Source organism: Emydura macquarii, unplaced genomic scaffold (assembly GCF_026122565.2).
Source record: "Emydura macquarii macquarii isolate MOO-44397 ecotype Brisbane River unplaced genomic scaffold, CSIRO-AGI_Emac_v2 contig_306, whole genome shotgun sequence".
NCBI classification, from domain to species: Eukaryota; Metazoa; Chordata; order Testudines; family Chelidae; genus Emydura; species Emydura macquarii.
In genome coordinates, this window is record NW_027130443.1 from 9,624,375 (window position 1) to 9,646,669 (window position 22,295).

Here is a 22,295-nt window from a genome sequence, read left to right on the forward strand (position 1 = left end):
GAAGCACATTCCAGCTTCACCCCCCAGGCTGGAGAATCCTTTAAGGATGCGCGGGGGGATTTGGAAGTGGCCCTGGGGGCAGGCCAAGCTGCACAGGATGGAAAGAAAGTCTCTTCCCTTTAGTCACTAACCTTTTACCCTCCAAACACCAGGGAACGTGCAGATGACCAGGCATGGGTGTTTGTTAAACAGCCTGTTGTTTGTTTATGCAGGTATTAGCCATGCTAAAAAAAAAATGGGGGGGAGGGAGAAAGAGGGAGAGTCTCTTCACACACTCTAGACATCCTGGGCATGACTTAAAATGTAGTGCCTCTAACAGCCCTGAGCGCAGCGACACGCCTTTGTGCAGCCCTCCCCTCTGTGAACTGAACTCCAGTCCCATCGGACATTTCCCCACCCTTGCCGTTTACCAGCTCCCCCCTTCCAACCTGTGCAGCCCAGCCTCTTTCCCCCCTCCCCGACTCCCCCCTTGTTTGCAAATGCCTTGTGGGGGGAACGGGCCAGAGAGGAAACCCCCCAGTCCCAAATCTATTCCAAACCTGCACCCCAATCCAGGCCTCGATGGACAGGCAGATCCCTAGCTTTAGAATCTGCCCAGGCAAGCCCTCTTCCCCCTGCCTTTTGGTGCGTTCCCAACCTAAGCCCAGCTCTGGAGCTGAATTTTACATGCATTGAAGTCAGCTGGGGCCGGGCTTAAACTAAACCAGAATAAGCCACTTTGAAACTGAAATGGGAGCATCCACACAGCTTTGCATGAGTTTAACGGAACCAGTTAAATTAAAACAGTGCATGGCCTCATTAAAATCCTCCATTCCCTCTGCCCTTCCCGGGAAAAGAGCTGACATTAGAAAGGTCGGGTGCTGCCCCTCTTCTCCCACCCCACAAAAGGACTGGGGGAGGACTAGGGAAGCGGCCTGTGGCTTTGGGGGGCCCCCTTGGCTGCCCTTCTGGCCCGTGCAACCCATGCTGACCTTATGTGGTGCTTTGTCCTCCTCCCCTGGTTGCGAAAAGAATAAAGGGTTTGGGACACCACCGCCGGCACTGAGCTGCCAGGTTCTTTAGCTCAAGAAGCATCAGTGCCTGCACTGAGCTGCAGCAGTCTCAGTCGCAGGGTCAGGCCCCGCAGATGACCCAGCCGGGAGTGGCACTGCGCAGCGTCAGCGCTGGCTTTCACACACACATTGGATCGTGTTAGAAGTTCTCTGGTCTCGTCTCGTCAACGCGCGGCTTGCAGGGACTGGCCCTGATGAACTGGTTCTATTGAAAGAGCAAGTGCTCCCCAGTTAGGAGAAGGTCACTTTGGGTGTCAAACAGGTATGGCAATGGACGGTTTCCTGTGTGAAGCAGAACTGGGGGCAGCGGGTGGGTTTCGAGTTTGTGCAGAGTAAGTGCATGCAGCCTCCATGAGGCAGCATGGGCAAATAGTGTGGGTGGACATCTGCAACAGAGACAAACGCATCTTGCACAGATGCACGCTGAGTGCATGCAGCAAGCACGTCTCTGTAGCAGAGGGGTGTGGAACTGCTGCGTGGACTCTTGTTGCCTGCATGGAGCCACGCTGTAGATGCATGTGGCATGCGTGGCACTGCAGCCACGCTGTGCGTGTCTCGGTCCAGACATTGTTCCCCTGATCGTGCCTGAGAGGAGCATGTTGCAGGGCTGCACGGTCTTGGGGTATAAGTACTTGAAGAGATTTTGGTTCTTTAATGTGGCCCAGAGTCTAGGAGAATGTAAATAAAAAGGAATTGCTGGAAAATGGGCCCGGCCAGGAGGAAGACAGGGTTAATCAGATGGTTTCACTTCAGCACTAAGTGGCTTAAGATCAGAGTCAGGCGGGGTTAGAGAAGCATCCCAGCCAACCTCTGTCCAAGAGAGACTCACTCCCCCACACCAACAACAGCAAAGCTTCTTGTTGAGGGCCAGCCCCCCTCTGCCCCACAGCAGCTCCATCCAGGGGGAAAATGCAGCTTCTAAATGCCCTTGTGTTCAGAATGGGTTGGAGGAGGGCAGTGGGCCAAAGCAGGCTTGGAGAGCAGCTTGGCCACCCAGGCCCAGCCTTGCTTGCCAAAGGGTCTCTGCTATTCTGAGCAAGCGTGAGATTGGCAATCCCTTTATCTACACCCGCGTCCTGCACCGCACGGTCAGGTGCTGACTCGTGCCACCGCCGCGCCGCCATCCTCGCAGTGCAAAGGCATCGCTTTGTAAGTCAGAGCGCGCGGGGATGCTTCTCTTCTCCCCGGTAACACCGCTAACTGCCCGTGCAGGATGTGGCTCTGTCCCCCAAGTGGGCGGGGGTGGCATTTGCTGCAGCCCCGAGCCTTCTGTGTGGGGACAGGGCGGTGCTGAATGCTGCAGCGCCCCTGGCTGGACGGCAGCGCCGGCCCTCAGCTCAGACATGAGAGCCGGCAGCTGGGGCATTGACAAGAGCCATTCTGTCTCGAGGCCCTTCCTGGGGAATGGAGCCAGTCACACCTGAAGCAGATTAGGGCAGTTAATCCTGGCGAATACGACCGCTGTCTCCCACAATGCCCCCTGCTTTTTACAAGCTTCCCCCAGGGCCCTTTATGGCTTGTGGATACAAGCAAGCAGGCAGGATGCTGCTGAGCGGTGGCTTGATTTAATGCACCAGGTGCTGTGAGAGAAGGGGTGCCTGGTGCAGACGGGGCACCCCCGCTCTGATCCCCCTACGGTGAGTGGCAATGTGGCCCTTCAAAAGGACCAGTTCCCGCCGAGGACTTTCTTTTCTTCACTTCCACTAGGTCGGGGGCAGGGGGAAGCATTTTCTCCCCTCCTGGCTGGTTTTCGACGCTCCTCCCTTCAGCGCTTGGTTCTTTTGCCCGTCCCCAACCAGTTTCTGCAGCGCGCTGGTCAGGGAGCGCTCGGTGTCTCTTCGTGCCTGCTGCATGCTGCTTGAAAGGCCTGATTCTTGATTGCATCACGTGCCCCCCCCCTTGCTGTAGCGCAGGGCATGCTGGCTACCTCCCACCCCAACCCACCCTGATCAACCCCTCACACCAGGGCCTGGGAGCCAAGCCTGCGTAGAACCCGCATGTCTGCCCTGGGAAGATGGGGGGCCTGCCAGCGGGGCAGAAAGCAGGGACCAGCCCTGACAATCCTGCCTGCACAGGGCTGATGGGAGGGTTTCTACATGGGCCAGGCTCCAGTGGAGGGGTAGATCGGGGCATGGTGGGGTATAGCCAGGGTGCCCTGAACTACAGCTGTTGCCTGGCTCCCAGGGAAGGAGAGAATAAGGGTGTATTGACACTGCAATCCTGGGGAAGGGAGGGGATGTGATTGCCGCACGTGTAGGTGTACTCCAGCTAGCATTTATCCAGCTGGCTCAGGTACCGATAGCAGGGAAGCCACCGGAGCACACGCTAGCCACCGGAGTCTGTATGCACAGTCTCAGCAGACCTCGAGCAGCCTGTGCTGCAGCTGGTGCTTCTGTGTCTTCACTGCTGTCAGAGCTGCAGTCACACCTCTGCTTGCAGTGTAGACGGACCCTAAGTTAGGGCAGCTTCCAGGAGGCTGCTCTAACTTACACACAGATTTCGTGCCATGTCTCTGCCCCCCCTGACAATCAGACCTGGAGAGTTAGCGAGCCTGTGTGTGAACTTTGCATCTGAGCCAGTAGAGGGCGCTAATATTGCTTACCTGAGCAGATGCAAATGGGGATTATTTCCTCGCAGCCGAGCGATTGGCTGGGCGTGTTGTTTGTTGGTTTTTATAGCTATGGTACAAGTCTCACGATAGGCTGCATGGACCGCACCTTTCACAAAGCTGGGTCGGTACCGTTGTCTCCATCTTCTGGCTGGGGAAACCGAGGCAGCGGTCGCTTGGTGAGTCAGCAGCAGAGTTACAGAAGCAGAACCAGCTCTGGCCCTCAAGGGGGCATAGCCAGCAGGGATGGATCTGGAGGAATAGACCCAACCCCCCCAAAGGTTTGGCTGGGGTCAATACCCACAGTTGGATCCCCAGCTGTGCAGATGGGGGGGGGGGGGTGAGGGGCTCCCAATTCACTAGTCCCAGCAATTTCCCTTGAGTTGCTTTAACGTGGCTGACACTCTTAGCCCTCACCACGCCCGTGAAGTGCATGGAAACTGATGGTTTCTATCAGACAGGCCGGGCCTGACTCTGCTCTTGGTCCCGCTGGTGTACACCCAGAGCCACTCCATTGGCTACAGTGGGTTCACTCTAGCATAACAGGGATCAGGACCTGGCTCGGGGTTTTCAGGGATGCCCATTTGCTGGGGAATTTTGCTCCACAGCAAAGCAAGGGCAGCACCACCGTGACTTTACACGGCTGCTAATACCCCATTGCTTGGTTTCTTGATGACGAGGGGGCGGGGGGGGAAGGGGGCTCATTTCACCCTCCAACTCCAAATTCCTCCAGGAGATTCTCTTGGATGCAACCAGTCACAGCCAGGCTCTGCGCTCCTATCCCCCTACTCCTGGGTGAAAAGCCAGGCTCCCCTCTCTTTTCTGTTCCGACCCGCCTCCAGATAATGGAATCGAGCGTTTTGTGGACACAAGGAAAGTTTCACGGGGCCCTGCAAGGAGGCGATCTGCCTGGCGGGAGCGGGGGGCGGGGAGAGGAGTAAAGGGAGAGGCAAATTGACAAAGGATAAGAAGTGACCCATGAACGCTCTCCCAAACTTTTTCAAACAAGGGCTGGTTTTTCAGAAGGCAGCAGGAAAGCGAGGCTCCTGAGCCTACAGAGTGAATCCCCCTTCCGCCCCCCAGGCCCCCCTCCCGTCACCTCCCTTGCAGAGCGCTGACAGCTCTGGTGTCTGGGTTAATACCAAAGGGCTTGGCAGGAGGAATTAGAATTCTCCGGCCTGCCTCTCTTTGTTTCAGGGGGCGCGTTTCCAGTTCAGTGGGCGTTCAAAGCCTAATCGAACAGGACTTTCCCAATGGTGTGGCAGCAGCACAATAAGCGTTCTAAAAAGTATACTGTTAGCAGGAGGGGGGCTTGGAGAACTGGGGGGGCGTACCAACCAGCCCTGCCCCCACCACCGCCATCAGCATCGGTGCCTGCGCCAGCTATCGAAAGCAAGTCTCTTGCCAAAGAAGGGGAAGGAGCAAGTGTGAGCAGGAGGGATAATTCCAAGCAGGGGGACCAGAGGGGATAGCTGCCCCACAAATCGATCCCTTTGCACCACTGGGGGGCCTGGCAGCAAGGGGTTGGTGGGGGGGGAGGAGAATGAGGGACAGAGAAGGAAACAGGACTTGAGAGGGAGAAAAAAAGAAGAGGAGGGAAGTGGAAAAAGAGGATAGATGGGGACAGTAAGGGATGGAAGGGGGAGGAAACCGGCGGACTAGAAGAAAAAAGAACCCCCCCCCCCTTCTTATGCCCCAAAGCCACATTAGTGGGGGTGCAGGATGGCCCTTCTGCCTGGTTAGTGGAGGGGGGGTGCAGGCTGGCCTCCCCCACCTGTTTGAATTACATCTCAACAGCAGGGTTAGCACTAACGCACTGGGCTGGGAGTCAGGAGACCAGCCTCCCATCCTGGCTCTGCCCATCTCTCTGTTTGTGACCTTGGGTCTGTGGTGTCCCCCCGGCTGTGCCTCTGGCGCAAAGAGAGGCTAGTGTTACTGACCCGTCTTTGGGACGGGCTTTGAAATCGTCAGCTGGAAAGTGCCACGTAACAGACACGTCTTGTCCCAATCACCAGGGACTGAACAAGGGCCATGAATTGCTGCCCCTTGAGCTAAAGAGCCAAGCCTCCCTAGGTGGTGCTGTAACAGGCTCCTGTCCTCTGCAGATCAGGCCCAGAGAGGTGGTGTCCTGCCCACTGCAGCATGCTGGGCCTGCTTCTGCCGTGGTTTACGTGGGTGTGTGTGACTTCACTGCAGGCAACAGGGGTACGTTGGTGCAGAGAGCTGGTGTGAAAGAGAGCAGAATCCAGCCCACTGCCACTAGATCAGTTACATGTGACCATCGCAGCCCTGTGTGCTCCTGCCCGGGTCAGACAAAGACACCACCAGGCACCTGCAGCTCCCGCAAACACAGAGGGCCCCTCATCACCCCGGGTCTGGTAGGCCAGTGCAGCTGACTAGTGCGTGGGTCTCAAAGCAGCTGCAGTGATGGTAGCAGACCTTTGCTGCATGTGCCATCTTGGGGCACATTTTCAAATGTACCAGTAAGATCTGGCAGCTCGCCCATCTGTACCTGTAAAAACCCGCCTGTGCTGGGCCCAAGTGAAGGGTGCAGGGGTCGGTGCTGCCATTCATTTTTACATTGTTTTTTACAGGCTCTTTGTCCCTTAAGATTTTTTGATGTGTGTTTTTTGGGGTTTTTTGGTTCTCAGTTGTTTTCCTACTGCAGAATGTTTGCTCCTGGTCTAACGCATGTAGCTGGTTTCCCTGTGCAAGAGGAACAGGAGATTTTAGGCTTAGTGCAAACTCCTATCTGTGTTTTCTCGTGTTGCTTAAATCTAGAATCAAGTTTATTAGGTTTGGGGGCCCAGCTTGTATGCCCTGCTATATCACACACATTTTTTCCAGTATGATAATCCAGATGGACTGGACGGTTGATGGGCACCGCTGAACAGTTGGTGCGTTCCTCCCCAGGAGTGGCTGCATTCCAGTGTGGGGAGAGGTGATCACTGGAATGTTTTACCATTGACTTCGGTGGGCGCGGGATCTGGACCACAGTTGGGGAAGTGCTTTGGGATTGTTTGAGATGCAAAGTGCCAAGTAAGGTATTGTCTAGCCTAGGATGTAGCCACCAGTACAAACCCCTGGATGCAAGAAGACACTGAATGGGTGGATAGTTTTTCCTGGGTAGTCAGTTGCTAGCTAGACGTTCTAAATTTGAGGAAGTCGCACATTGGATCAGTTTTGTGTCTGTGGCGTTTCAGTGTCATCAGAGGCCTCTGTTTGGGCAGTGGGGTGTCTATGTGACAAGTAAGATACGGCAAAAACAGCGAGAGTTCTGTGGCACTTTAAAGACTAACAAATTTAATTTTAGATTTAAGATTTAATTTAAGATACGGGCATTCAATGGTGTAATGATGACACTCTCATATGGAGCAGATCATGGCTGTTAAAACCAGCTGGGGAGAAGAAACGAAGCAGGTTTCGGTGGCAACATTTACGGCACATTCTTAACATCTGTTGGTTTGATTTTGTCATAAACGAGGGGACGCTTAGACAATCCTGGCACGTTGCAGGCCTGCGTCAGTTGGGAACTCTATGACTGCAGTGGTGGGGTCCCCTCCAAAGGGCAGAAGAAGGTACACTCTTACAGAAGGTTTATAGCATGGAGGTCAAAGAAAGCAGAGCACAAGGCCGACCTTGAAAGAGGTTGGAAGATGCAATTTTGAAAGATTTCAGACACCTAAGTCCTCCCGTACTGACTCTTGCTGAAGGACGAAGACTTGCAAGGGACTGTTCAAAACGGAAGTCCGTTCTACGCACGTTTCTGGCTCCATCATAGCCATGTGAATCAGCTGCCACTTGCTGCAAACTCCTAGTGTGTAAACACAATTCACCCCACTGCAGCGTGATTTGCACCAATGCATCTTGGAATGTGGGGCGTAACCAGCACTGATGCAAACCATGTTCCACTGGTGTGAATTGTGTCTTTGAGGCGGGTGTTGCACGGTGCATCTAAAATCCCAGGGGAAGTATGTGAATGTGGGATAGAATGTGGCTCTGCATGCACAGCTGTCCTGAAAGGGAGTGAGGGGCCCATGGTTTAGAGATTATTTTACTGGTGCTTAACATGGACAGGGACACACCAAAGATCCCCCTCTATGGTGTTACAAACCTTTGGACTGATCAGCCGGATTCCTGCAGCCTCCTTTCATAGCCAGGGCTCCCGGTGGCTGCAGACAAAGCACCAGAGGGTGAAACTAGGGGCACTGCAGCCCAGCTTCTGCCACTCAGCCGACCGGGGTGACTGAATGACTTATTATTCCTCTCCTGCCATTCACAAGTTGCCTCCCTCTGAAGCTCCAGACGTTTCAATGCACCTGCCACAAAAGGACGTTTTCTCCACTACAGGGATCAAATGCTGGGGACACAGATGCATGTTAAAATACCTCGTTTCCCTCCAGAGCGTGGGTTTCCCCCCACTATCCATCCCTTTTATTTAGAAAGAAAGGAAGGGGTAAAAAAAAAAAAACCTTTGTTGGGATTTTGTTTTGCTCCTGAGATCACTTCAGCATGTGGCCAAAGGGGTTGCATGGATTAGAAGTCGAAAGGGGAAAGGGAAGGAAAATGGGGCTTTGGGAGGAAATTGTTGTTGTTGTGCTTATTTCTAGCTCCTAGAGGCACCAGTTAGGATTGAGGGCTCCTTGTGCTAGCATCGGATACAAATATATATTCCAATAGAAGGTCTCTGTCCCAAAGAGCTTACAATTCAAACAGACAAAACCAGAGGAAAGGGATGTCATGTGCCTGCAAAATGATCAGTGATGGTTAGTAAGTGTTTTGTTAGTTTCCTAGTTCTTGTGGGGAAGGGGAGGGTATTTAATTTTTTCTTTGCTTTGTACATGCATTCACACATGCACCAGGCACATCTACGTACAAATGCACTCTTTGTTGCTCCCTTTCCCTCCCTCCCTCCCTCCTGTCCTTCCTCACACTCACCCCCCCATACACACACTTGCACAATTCTATATGTACACTCACACATACATGCACCAGACACATAGGCACCACTAACAAACTTAAGCAACACACACCACATTCTAGCATTAATCAAACAGTCACTCCACATACCACCGATACAGCACACCCTCGCAGCGTAGACACACAAACGACACGGATGCACCACACCACGCAGTCTCCTGCAGTCCCAGACACATGCTGACAGCTACATAATCACACTCACGCATAACCACGTTAGATGTTTAATGGGGTGAGGAAGGAATGCGTGAGCGGGTTAGTTAATAGGAAAGGCAAGTGAGAGAAGGCAGCGCTGTTTGAAAAAAGAAATTTTCCTTGCATGGAAAATGTCAAGGTTTCAAATTAATTTCAGTTCCACGTTGGAGCAGAAAATCGAAAGATGCAAAACTTTCGTGAAATGAAAAAAATCCCTCAAAGTTTCCAACAGGGAACATCAGACCAGGCAAGTTCTAGGTTTTTCCATCAGAACGAAATGATTTTGACACATTGAAACAAAAGATTTCCTGTCGAATCCACATTTGAGAAACGAAAATTTTCCTGCCCAATCAATGTTTCGATCAGAATGAGATTTGTCCATTTCGATTCTCCTGAGCAGGAAATCGAAAAATTCCATCAACGTTTCCCCACAGAAAATTTCAACGAAACCACGGGAGCTTTTCAGCTGAAAAATCTGGACCACCTCTAATTGAGGGGAGGAGGGTTAGGAGAGACAACGGAGAGGAAAGTGGAGGTCTGTAAGCGAGGGAGGGAGAAGTTCTGATCCCAGCACGGCTGTTTGATCCTTAAAATAACCTCACTTCATATTGTCTCCTTTATCTTAAATTTGGTGGCTGGATGCTAGACACTTAGAGTGGGATCTCAGAATCACAAGAATGATGGGATAGAAATCAGTGGGAGGATCCGATGGTCCCTTCTGGACTTAAAATCCATGGAACTATGCAAAGCACCCGGGTGATTTAGGAGCACACATCTCATTGGAAGTCAGTGGGCCTGTGCTCCTAAATTACTTAGGCACTTTGGAAAAATCTCACCCCTAGATATTAGAAACCCAGACTGAGGTATGTGCAAGGTCACGGAGGCCTGGTTTACACACAGTGTTTGTATCGGTATACCTATGTGGATTAGTGGTGTGATTTTTTTTTTTAACTGATACAGTTAATACCTGTACAGCCCCTAGCGTCAACACAGTTATACCACTATAAAGGTGCCTTGTAGCAGTATAGTTATTCGCCTTCCATTAGTGATATAGCAATGCTGGTATAAAGCACTTTGAAACCTGTATAACTGCATCCACCCTAGCTAGGGTGCTTGTACAGCTTTCATTATACCGGTACAGTTAAAATGGTACATCTATGTGCATAGACAAGTCTAATTAAGGGCAGATGAACCAGTTTGAACCCACCCTTTGCCCCACGCCCCACGGCTGCCCGCTGCCATAGGAACCCGGAAACACCCATGGGTGGGTCTCAGATTCCGAGGCTGATTGGTTCAAAAATACGTGTTTCTGGGTCTTGGCAACCTTCGTGCAGATGTGTTGAGGCTTCCCTTGAGGGGGTTGGACGGCCCTCAAAATCCTTGAGCAGCTGAGCCTAGAGCATTGGACAATGAATCCAGCCCTGTGATACTTACAGATGTTACCTGGAACTAGGGGTTGGGAGATCTGGCTTCTCTTCCCAGCAGTGCCACTGGCCTTCTGGGTGACCTTGGGAAAGTCTTGTCCCCTTTCCTTGCCTCAGTTTCCCCTCCCATCCTGTGGGGTCCCATTAGTGAGTTGATGCCTCTGGATGCTACTGCAATAGGAATAATACTAATACTAATACTCTGAATAAGTAATATCAGTGAGGATTTCCATCTGTGTCTTTTATGGGCTTTTCCTCTTCCACATTGCTGCTTCAAGCGGAAAACGGGTGGCTGAATTCTCTTCTCTTCCTTTGTTATTTATTATTACGATTGTTATTTTATTTGTGTTGCTGTAGCTATGAGGGGCCCCCAGCCATGGACCAGGACCCCAGTGTGCTAGGCGCTGTACGTTTGGGATTCACACTTCCCTTCTACCCCAATGTTAATTTTGCGGCTGTCCTTTGAAAACAGCAGGAGACTGAGGAAGAGAAAGAGAGAGACGGACAAAGGGAAGTAGAGGGACAGAGGGAAGGTAAATAGCATTGTTCCCCAGCTCCCCAGGCTTCGGAGACGTATTCTCTGCCCTTTCTCCATTGGTCCTTGCCTGCTTGGATTGAAGCCCCATATTGACTCCCAGCTTTTGTTCAGAACTCACACCTCCGGAAAACACAACCCGCACTTGGTGTGTGAAGAAGGTGAAAAGTTCAAGCCAAGATCCCTGTAAAGAGACAAGCTTCGTCCCTCTAATTATCCACAAAGCAGGGGCCTTGGCACTCCGGACGGGTTCAAGTTTGGTGCACACTTGTTCGGGGACGGAGCCTCGCTTTGCTTCACACTGGCTGATTAAATGTCTCTAATTGTCAGTTCCCATTATCCCTCAGCTCTGCAGTCTGCCCCGCTTCATTGTCTGCCTCCCGGCCCTCCTGTCCTGCAGAGCCTCAGTCCTTTGCGGGCAATTGCTCCCCTAAATTAGGGCTCACACACACAGACATTCACACGCACAACATACACACACAGCAACACACAACTCACACATTCACCACACACAACATACAGATGTTCACCACACACAACAAATGCACACATGATTTCACTACACACAAACATTCACCACGCACAATACACACTGACATTCACTACACACAACACGCACAAATACACACTCATTCACCACTCATCACACGCACACACAATTCACTACATACATTCACCACACATACGCGCAACACACACACATTTACTATGCACAACACACACAGACATTTACCACACACATATACATTCATTACACTCACCACACAACACACATACACACCATAAATACTCACTCACAAACACACAGCACATAAACTAACACACATTTGCACACAACACACACTAATAACATAGTAGCTCACATACTCACACAACACACATTTTCAGATTCTGGCACGTACAAATACACACGCAACACACATTCATACTCATGCGCACACACACCGCCCATATACAGATGCACACACAATACATGCACACGCGCACACTCTCTACAAGCTCAAGCACACATGCCACACAAATACACAGTCACATTTACACACACACAATCACTTCCACACACACACACACACACAAGCGAACACACAATCATACATATACACATGTCAAACATTCTCATGCTCACAGTCTTGTACAGTGTCAAATATGTAGTCACACACTCACACTTCACAGGGCATCTCTTCAAGCGTGTTGTGAAGAGAAAGATGTTGCTAGTGACGTAATAAAGGGATGTTAACTTCACATCTTGTATGCCACAGGGCCAGTCCTAGGGAGGAATATAGAAGGCGTTTCTTCCTAGTTCCAATCTTTTGAGGGGGGCCCTGCTGTCTCAAGACCAGACAAACCTTCAGATTTATCCAACCCCCTTCCTCAAAGTGTGGGGCTCAGTTAGAATGAGGCCCAGATCTGAACCATCCTGGCTGAAATTTGCAAATAAAGCTTGTCAGAATTGGGGGGGGGGGGGAGGGGAGGAGAGCAGAAAAAGGGTTTTTTTAGTTGAATAAAATACAGCTTTTTGGATTATTCAAACATTTTCACAGGCCATTTTCCTATCGTTCAAAATTTGTACATTTTTTGTACAGGGAGGAGGAAACCCCAAACATAAGAACCCCAAATATTTCCACGAAAAATCAAAAATTCTCTGAAAACACCATCTTTTCCCATTTCTTTCCAATTATTTTTTTAAATGCCATTTTTTCTGACCAGCCCTATTTGCAAAGAACCAAAGCTCTGCCCATCTCTACTGCTGTCCTTGCATATCCATGACACCCTGCTTTCCTGGGAGGGTGGGGGGAGGTGCTCTAGCGATTTCCTCCCCCCACCCCCCCAGGCCATTCTTTAAGGTTGAGTAGCTCTGCCCATTTTGAAGCCTCATATGATTTGGTGTTGTCAAGAGCTGGCTGAGGTGAGCGCCCAAGGTGAGGGACCATAGGGGCAGTGAGTGGGATAATTCACGGTGCTCTTTGGATGGATCTCACTCCCCTTCAGTATCAACTCTCTTCTGCTCAGTTCCAATTGGCTCCTAAGTCAGGCGTTGATGTTTCAGTTGTTCCTGATTGGAGGATTCAGAATCCCCTGCCAGTAAATCTCAAACTGCAGGAAGCAAAAGGGAGTGTGAGCGCAGATGAAGGGACAGCTCTAAAAAAATCCAGTTAATTGTCCATGGAAAAACAGATGTTTTATTCAGTTGGCTCTTGTGAAGATTGCAGGAAAGTCTTGTGGGTCACAGCACTCGGCTGGGCTCCAAGATACCTGGGTTCAAGTCCCAGCTTTGCTGCAGGCTCCCTATGTGTCCTTGGGCAAGTCACTTAAACTTGCTCTGCCTCGGTTTCCCCCGCTGTAAAATGGGCGTGACAATTTTGGCCGACAGCATGGGGATGTGGTGCAGTTAGACCCGTCAGTGTTCACGAGGGGCTCAGATATTATGGTGATGGGGGCCAGATAAGCACCTAGATAGCGGGGCTATCTCTGTGAGGCCGAGGAGAGATGGGTCCCTGCATGTTCCTTCGAGCTGGCCCTGCCAATTAGGGGTGATTGATTTCGACAGGGAGCTGCTGTGTGCTTGCAGCAGATGCTGATGGTATCAGCACCATGAGAGCAGACAAATTGCTCCAGAGAGAACATCTCATTCATCCTTGAAACAAGCTTTTCTTTCCTGAAGCGCTCCCAGCCCCCTTTCAATAGCCTCTTTGTTATTCCCAAACCCGCGCGCCCGGCGTCCAGATACTGAGGCAGCGAGAGACGCATGAGGTACAAGATAAACCTTTCCCAGCTGCTTTTCATTTCCAGGCCCGGTGCAGGCGAGCAGCCTGCGGGAGCCGAGAGGCAGCCGATCCCACAGGCAGCAGCAACTGCTTCGAATCCTCTGTCCACCCCCTCGGCGGATGTATCTCCCTGTAGCTGGGATCGTCTCACTTTTTGCAGCTCGTGGGGCGTTTAGCACGGAGGGTACAATGGGACGCAGTTGGGTGTGTGTTGGGTGAGGAGGGTCATTCGTAGTAATGCCAAGCAGAGGAGAGCGAGGTCATCAACCTTAGCGTGGACCAGTGACATGTTCAACCCAGCAATAGAGGGGAACCCCTTTCCCCTACACCTTTGCCCCTCCATCTGGCAAAGACTTGAGGCAGCTTCTTGGGGTTCAATCCCACCCAGAGGCGCCTGGCACCTCCAACCCCCGCGCGACGTGCTGAGCGGCACAGGCTGGGGCTGGAATAGAGCCAGAGAGGCCCGGATTTCCCTCCAGCTGACGTGTAAACCCCACCACGGCACCTCCCCAGCTGCACCAGAATCGTCCGACTCTGTGTGGAGGGGGCGCCACGTTAACAAGTTGGATGGCTCCTGCGCTAGTTTCCCTGGAGACCGTAGGCAGCTCCATTTTTTTTTTTTTTTTTTTTTTTGCTCTGGGGTAGCCCCGATGTCTGCCTCCATCCGTCCGAGAGCCCCAGCCTTTCCACGAGGGTGTGAACTCAAGGGGCGTCTGATGTCTGGCTTTTTCCTTCCCGTTTCAGCGTTGCACCGGGTCCCTGGCAGCTGAGGAAAGGAACAGGGGGTGAGGTGAGGGGTGCAGAATCCTTCTAATCCAAGTCACAGGCGCCGACCCAACCCCGAGGCGTTATCTTCTGGCTGAAGGCCATGGGGAGACCTGTGGAGGACGAATGCCCGTGGCCCCATGCCACAGAAACCGCCACCAACGATGGCCTCTCTGCAGAGACCCGCACCAAGTGCCGAGGCCTGAATGGTCCATGGATGCTTAACTCCCCTCTCACAGGTCACTGTCACAGATGAACCAGATCCAGCGGGGATCCCAGTCGACCTAACGGGAGTCGGAGCTGGTGTGGCCTGCGCCTTCCTACCGAGCCCTTCAGAGCACGTGTGCAGTGCCCCCTCCTTAGCCCCTCCACGAAGCGCCAGGACATGAACCCACTCCTGCCTCATGCCCCCAACTACCCCTCGCCTCTGAATCTGGCTTCCGGGGCCAAATCCTCAGTGGGTGTAGGCGGACACAGCTCCACTCATTTCTGTGAAGCGATGCCGATGGACACCAGCGGCGGAGCGGGTCCCCGGCGCCAGAGAGGCCAGGCTAGAGTCACTCAGCTGCCGAGGGGCCAGCGAAGAAGAGCAGAGCATGAAAAGCCACTAACAATAGCCCCCACCCCCTTCTTCAACTCACTGTGCGCCTGGCTCCTTGGCATGTCAATTACACACCCGTGACCAAGTGGCGGCAGATCTAAGGCGGTCTGTGTTCCTGCCAGGGGGCTTCCCCTGTGCCTTCGCTGGAACCTGGGCGCTGCCAGAGGGGATCAGACCCTGGGTCCATCTAGCCCAGTAGCCCGGCTCCAGCCCCAGAGGCTTCAGAGGCAGAGGCGAGAGCCCCCGCAGTAGGATAATCTGCCCTTCCCCCATTGCCTGCTCCTCGCCCTCTCCCACTTGGCCCCTGCTCAGCAGGATTTCCAGATGGAATAGTCCCTGGGATTTTTCTTTCCAGGGCTGATCACCGCAATGGATGATTTTCCAGCCTTTTTTGTTAACTGTTACTTCTCTTCTCTTGCAGTTTCTCCCCTGTTGCCTGACAAGCCAACACAAGGCAGATCTCTGCAGTCCCTGGAAGGAGAGGGTGAGGGTGTGTGTGTGTGTGAAGGACACAAGCAGTGTTGAGTGACAGGCAGCTTATTTCCACACCTGTTGCTGCTCTACAAAATAGCATCAGACCAGCCCCCCGGTCTCTAGGGTTAAAGGACTCGTAGTGTCTGCCAGGGGTATATTGATTCCCATGTCATCTGCTGCCCATTGGATTAGGATGGAAATCCTGCAGTCACCCCCCCCATCCCCCAACTGCCCTCCAAAAAAATCAACGGGCTGCTTTGAATCAGCCCCTTTTCCAAGCCCTGTGACAGAGAGAGCCAGAAAGAGCTGTGGTGAATAGGGAACAAGAGACCGGAATGGAGGACAGGATCAGAAACAAGCGAATAATCCGAGAGGCGTTTCATTAGGCGACTAACCCTCCTCCCAGCCTCCCAACCCGCACCCCTGGCATAAAAACCCAGATCCACAGCCTCAACCCTCCCTCAAACCCTCTGCCAGCTCGGTGCCACCCCTGCTGCAGCCCGGGAGGCGTGACGGGATGGGGGGCAGGGCAAGGGAAAGGCATGGCATTGGCGGGCATGTTCCATGGGGACTTTTGGAGCCGGGGCCCAAGCGAAGGAGTCTGTGTCAGCCTGTGCCAGGGGCTGGCAGCTGCTGCGTGGGGAAACGGCAAGTGGCCGGCTCTCCATTTCTGTGCCGGCCCGGGGCTGACGTGTCCCGGGGAGGTTAGCGGGTGCTGGGGGGATGCCTGCAAGCCACAGGGCTCACGTTACTTTCTGCACCTCTTGTGACATTTCAGCGCTTTGACCCCAGAGCTCCGGGGCTGCGACGCTCCCGAGAGCAGGCGGCCTGGGACCTACATCAGTGAAAAGCAGCTCTGCTCCCTCCTCCTCGCCCCAGCTGAGCCCTACCCCTGCCCACTCCCAATTTCCCTCCCTTCCATGGGGTTGCAGAAAGCCAGTGCTTGGACCGGCTGGGGCTTGCCACGTCCACACGACGCTTGACACACGTACCAACCCTCCGAGGCATTTGGCAAGGGCTGATCGTCCCAGTTGCAAGGGCTGAGATGAGGATTTTAACTCGGAGCCCGTGTGCCCCGTGGTCTCAGCCCCGTGTGGATGGGACGCCGCGAGCATTGCAGAGGCGCATTCGTTCACCCCGGCCTCTGCACCCCATCCCGCTGGGCAGTGCTTCCTCTTTGGAAATCACCCAAAAGCCCCTGCTCCCAAGCGACAATGCTGGGCTTCAAGAGTCCCAGAAGGCCTGGGTGTAATTCCAGTGATGTGCCAGGCAGGAAGAGGGTTGGCCCGTAGTTGCCTTAAGCCACTACAAGGAAAAACGGGGCAACTTCCTGAGTCATGGGTTTGATGGCCCTGCAACAGCTCCTGGGCCTGGGGTAAATCCTTCACAGGGGACACACCAAGAAACCCCGCACAGAGGAGACATTGGAGTGGGGTTGTGGCACTGAAGAACTGGTACTCAGATCCACTTGCCACTGGGCACACATCTACCTAGCAGAGAGAGGGAGGTTAAAGCCAGCAAGCCTAATGCAAGACTAGCGTCTCTGCAACCGTGGGAACAGGTTTCCTCTCCCCTCTCGGTGAAGAGACACCCCTCCCCATCTTCTTGTCTGCCCAGTGAGGGCCAGAGAGCAACTGGCGGGTGTGCAATGAGCTCTACCCGAAAGGATCTACCCAATTCCCTCTGGCCCTGCACTTTGTGTAGCCATGGGCACCAGTGGGTGTGAAACGGGACGTCCTTTGTACTGGTGTAAATTGCAAAACGAGGTGAATCAAACCCTTTTGCCTGTAACTCAGGCCGGATGCCAAGGAGAAGATTTAGCCCTAAGTGTAGACCGGCTCGGGAAAGGAGTCAGCCAGACAAGCAGGCTTTCACTGCAGTGGTAACACACGTGCACCAGGGCAGCTAGGGAGAGGTGTGTGTGTATGTGGGGGGAAGGGAGGGGTTCCATTTCCAGCAGCGGCTGTTATGTTTTTGCTCCATGGTGCAAGAAATCCACCGTTTCCAAGACCGTACAAAAGAGGCATAAAAAGCCTCATTTATCCTGCACACATTCCGCCCACGAGGAATTTCTTCCCTGTAAGATTTTGCAGGCCCCCTTCTTCCTGCCTCTGGCCCCTCATAAATAACCCATTTTCTCCAGGATGGCGCTGGGGGGGGAAATGGGAAGTTGCTGAGTCTGTGCGAAAGGTGAACCAGCTGGAGTGGCTGGGCCGGGCGTGGAGACACCAGCCAAACTCCGGCAGCTGTGCAATGAAAGGGGAAATTGTGCTGCTGCCGGGGGGCTCTGAGATGTTCCCTTCCTCAAAGGTGAAGGAGAAGTTCAGACATTCAGAAATAGCATGGCCAAATCAATCGGGTAATTGATGACAACGGGGCCAGCGCCTCCACTGCCATAAAGCAGCACAGCTCCGTTGGGAAGCTACACTGAGTTACACCACTGAGCTGCTGGCCCCGTTAATTTCCCAGCAGCTCTGGAGTGTGTGTGTCCATAATATGTTAATACCCCAAACATCCCCTCCACCGGCAACACATTCACCCCACACCCACGTTCCTGTGGATTTCCTTTGAGCTCCAAGTCTATGAATAATTCAGCAGGTCTGTTTTCCCCCTCTCAATAGTTCCCAGCCCTGTGGCCCCGAGTGGCCGCCAATTGGTCAATATAACTGCACGCTTTTTTTAAAAGCATGAGATCAGTCCCTATAAGAATAATATTGTTTATTATTTGTATTGCTTCAGCACCTGGAGCCCCTGTCATGGACTAAGACTCCAGGGTGGTAAGTGCTCTACCAACACAGAACAAAACGATGTTTCCTGCTCTCAAAGAGCTTGTTACTTGAAAAATATGATCGCTGGCCCAGGCAGTGACACCTGAAGTTAAGCGTGGCTGACACAGTCCATTATAGGGCTTTGTTTTCAGTTGCTTATAACTTTGGCAAACTCAGACCGGTCAAGCTAACGTTTCCCATACCCGAGGTGTCTGCCTCAGGCGGAAATATTTTGGAAAGTGGCAGCTAAAAGGTGTCCGCCATCTCCAAAAACGAAATAAGGAAAAACGTTGTTTTGCCTGTGTTAAAAAGAAATTCTAACCACCATTTTGTTGAGAAGCTCTGGCGCCTCCATGCTTTGGAATTGAAATTGGGTGGGGGCCGGGGAGGCGGGTCACCCTTATGACAGGCCGATGCCTTTGGCTGTCGGCATGAAATGCACCCAAATTTGGCCAAGTTTTACTAAAAGTCTCAGTTTGCACATGCTCAGTAGAGACTTGTTAGAGATTTGCAGCTGCAGTCTCTGAAGAGTCTGTCTGCACTGAGCACGCTCCATCCCTTCTCAGGTCCTACCTGTGATCAGATGGTGCATGAGCCATCCTCATGGTGTCACTGGGCCTGCTGCAGTCTGGGGCTGGAAGGGCTGAGCAGGTCATTCTCTGCAATGACTGCTCACCACTGCTGGAGACCCGGAAACCAGCCACAGTGCTGGACGCTGGAACTGCGAGGCAGGGAGACCATCCCCTGGTGGCATGGAGGAGGGGAAGGAGGAACCAGCTTGACTCAAAGGCAGAGGGGTGAGGAATGGGGGGAAAAAGGGGAAAGAGATGCAGGATGGTGGGGGGAGAGGGCTGGGAGCCAGGAGAGAGGACAGAGGCAAGAGCAGAGAGGGAAGGAAAATGGGGATAGGAACAAAGGACGGGGGAGGATAGGACCAGGAGAGGAAAATGGGAACAGGGACTGGATCCAGGACCATGGGCTGGGAGCTGGGATGAGCGGGAGGCAGAGGATCTGTAACCACTAGCCACGCTCCCTTCCATGACCTGGAACTGACCCCCTTCCCCCTGAGTCTCAGCGTTCCTCTGCTGGCCAGCAAATAGCCGAGCAACCTAGTCACTCTGTTGTCTCAAGTGGCAGAGGCCCTGTGCTGTGCTCTAAAGCGCCCACCCGGCTGATGACAGACGTCGGGAGTCAGAATGGTTCTATGTGATAGGCGGCTCCCCCCGACCCTGGTTTTTAAAAACGTAGGAAATTACCCTGTGCCCTGAATGAGGCAGGGTCCTGTTGCGGGTGTGGAGGGGGAGGATGAGATCTTGTAATTAAAGGTTGTTTTAATGCAGATGCACAAATTAAGGTTGCACAGACAGCCCTAATGCTGGGGGCTTGACTTTTCAACTGTGACATTCTGTTAACATAGCTAAGGCCCTGCTTAATTCGCGATAGTGCGGAAATTGCAGATCCCGCAACGTTAGGGCTTCCACAGCAATTTTCACAGCGGGAGCCCCGCCGTGTGCGGGACCAACAGCAGGAGCCCCTGCTCTGAGCCTCGGGCTCCCAATGGGAGCTCTGGGCGGCCGACTGCAGAAAAATCACAAAAAGTAATAATGGACCTTATTACCGCAAATAATAAAGTCCATTATTACTTTGCCATGATGGTCCATGGCTTGTCTGCGACTCAGTCACAATTTTTGGATGCTCATCCTGTGATTCAAATAGGGCCTTATACACACAGTGTTTTTTCAGTGTAAGTGTTAGAAGCCCCAGCTGAGATCAGGACCCTGATGCGCTCGGCGCTGTACAGACATATAAGAAGAGACAGTCTCTGCCCTGAAGAGCTTCACAAGACATAACGCAGAGGAGACAGGAAGGATTGTTATCCCCATTTTATAGATGGGGAAACTGAGGCACGGAAAAATATAAGGCTTCTTGGGGCTGCTCTAACCTATGCTCTGTTTCCTATGACACCCCTCGCCCACCCAGGAAGCAGAGAATAATCAGTGCAGGGCATCCTGACCAGGCCCCTGATTTTCTCCCTACTTTGAGGGGTGGGAGCAAGGCTACTGCAACTCTGCATGTCCTGGAGAAGTCCCATTATAGGGGGCATCTTGGGGAGCATTTCCCCTCCACTTTAATGCCCCTTTACAGCCAGTGCGGAATTTGGCAGGGTCTCTATCTCTAGTATGTAAGTGCCCTGCCCTATATCCTGCCTTGGATGTAGCTCAGAGCCGCAGGGAAGCAGCAGGGATCTGGCTGGGGAAGGTCTGGCGTCTCCAGCGTTCCTCACTGCTCACCCACGCCCCTTGTTTCTTCCTCTCCCCGTCTGTCTCCCAGTCCGGGGTCTCAGGCGGTGGGGAGGGGAGGCAGCTGGATGGAGGTTCGGGGTGCGGTGGAAGGGGTTGAGAGGGGGAGCTGGCTTTGCTTTGACTAGCGGGGATAAATTGGAGGCGTCACTGTTGGCGACACCAGAGGGGCCTCGTGGAAGGGCCGTGGTGGGGTCAGTGGCAGCTCTGTAACCCTATCCTTCTGTCCAAACAAGGCTGGCCCTCCTGGGACCCGGGGTTAAAGGAATGGACTGAAAGCCGTGTGGGAATCAATACCTGTGACCAAACAGCTGAGAAGAAACGCCCAGGGTTCTGAATCCGGCTGCGAGCGGTGATGGACGGGGCTGGTGGGGGTGGAAGTCAGGCAGAGCAACATTAACCCTATTATCCTCTCCAGGGCCCCACTGAGCCCAGCACTTGGATCCTGCCCTGGTGGCATCCCGGGGCAGATGCAGGCGCTGGAGGCAAAGCGGAACGTAAGGACGGGAGAACAGCCGAGAAATCAGCTTCCAGTTGGTTTCTAGACAAAACCGGGGTGAGGCAGGGCGGCCACCAGGCCTTCAGGAAACCAGGGGTGAATCTCAGCTCAGCGAGCCCCGCTTCCAGCCACAGATGTTAAGGGGAGGTGGGATTAATAGGCTAGGTGGAGCTTGCTTTTCATGGCCCACACAATTCCAGGCCCCTTGGCTGAGGTGCCAGTGCTGGGTGTAGTGAGTGCCAGGTGTGGGCATTGAGCTCAGGAAGCTAGACTGAGCCCCACCAGCTATTGTGATGAAAGCCACCAGACGGGCGCTCTCCGGTCAGTGAGAATCTTCCCATCGACTTCCGTGGGTATTGCCTCAGGCCTTAATCTCTCCATGACTCCATTCCCCCTTGGGGAGACAGGGATCATGACACTTACCTTCTCCCACCGTTTGTTGTCTTGTCTATTTAGACTGTCAACCCCTTAGGGGACGGGCTGTCTCCTACTATGGTACATACAGCACCCAGCACACGACAGCCCCGACTTTTTTGGTTTTCGCTAGAGACTATGGGGATACAAGTCGGGAGAGTTAGTTGCTCCCACCCTGGGGCGGATTTGAACTGGCCGAATTATGTGACAGGCTCCATTTTGCCAGTCCCCCAAGCCGGCCAACACTGCAGCCCAGCTGCTGCATGTGTGAAATCTTTAACCGCTAACAGTTCAGTGGCGTTAATTCCATCCAGCGCCGACAGCCGCCACCAAAGCACGTGGTCTGACCAGGAGCCAGAAAGGCAGGATCCTTTGTTCCAAAGGAAGCGGGATGGACATCGGTTTCCCAGGAAGTTGATTTGCAGCGTTGAAACCAGACTCCAGAGGAGGCTATTTCATTCTCCAAATGTCCGAATTTATTCACACGTACAGGCACGCACGCCTCTCTCTTCCCCAGCCTCCGGCCCTGTGGAAAGATACACGCTAGGTCTGCTGTGCTTTGTTCTGTTCAGTTTAAAGTGAGACCTGGCAGGGTGACAGTAACAAGAAGTAAGAAACTCAAGGTGGGGAGAGAGTGGAGCCAAGACAATGATTTAAAGGCCTGCGGTTTCAGGCTGCCACGGTATCTGGCTTTCCCCACGTCTCCAGCCCAGCTAACTGTGCGGCCAATCCCACCTCCCCCACTCAAGCCTGGATTTTTTTATGTTTTCCTTTTCCCCACAACCAATTTCAATAATTACCGGCTCCAAGGGCAGCTGCTAATTTGCTAATTTGGGTTAATCACTGCTCCGCTGATAATGCAGCCAGTTCACTCTCGACCGCCGTCCCTTGAGACCCCTCCCCGGGGCAGAGGCGTGA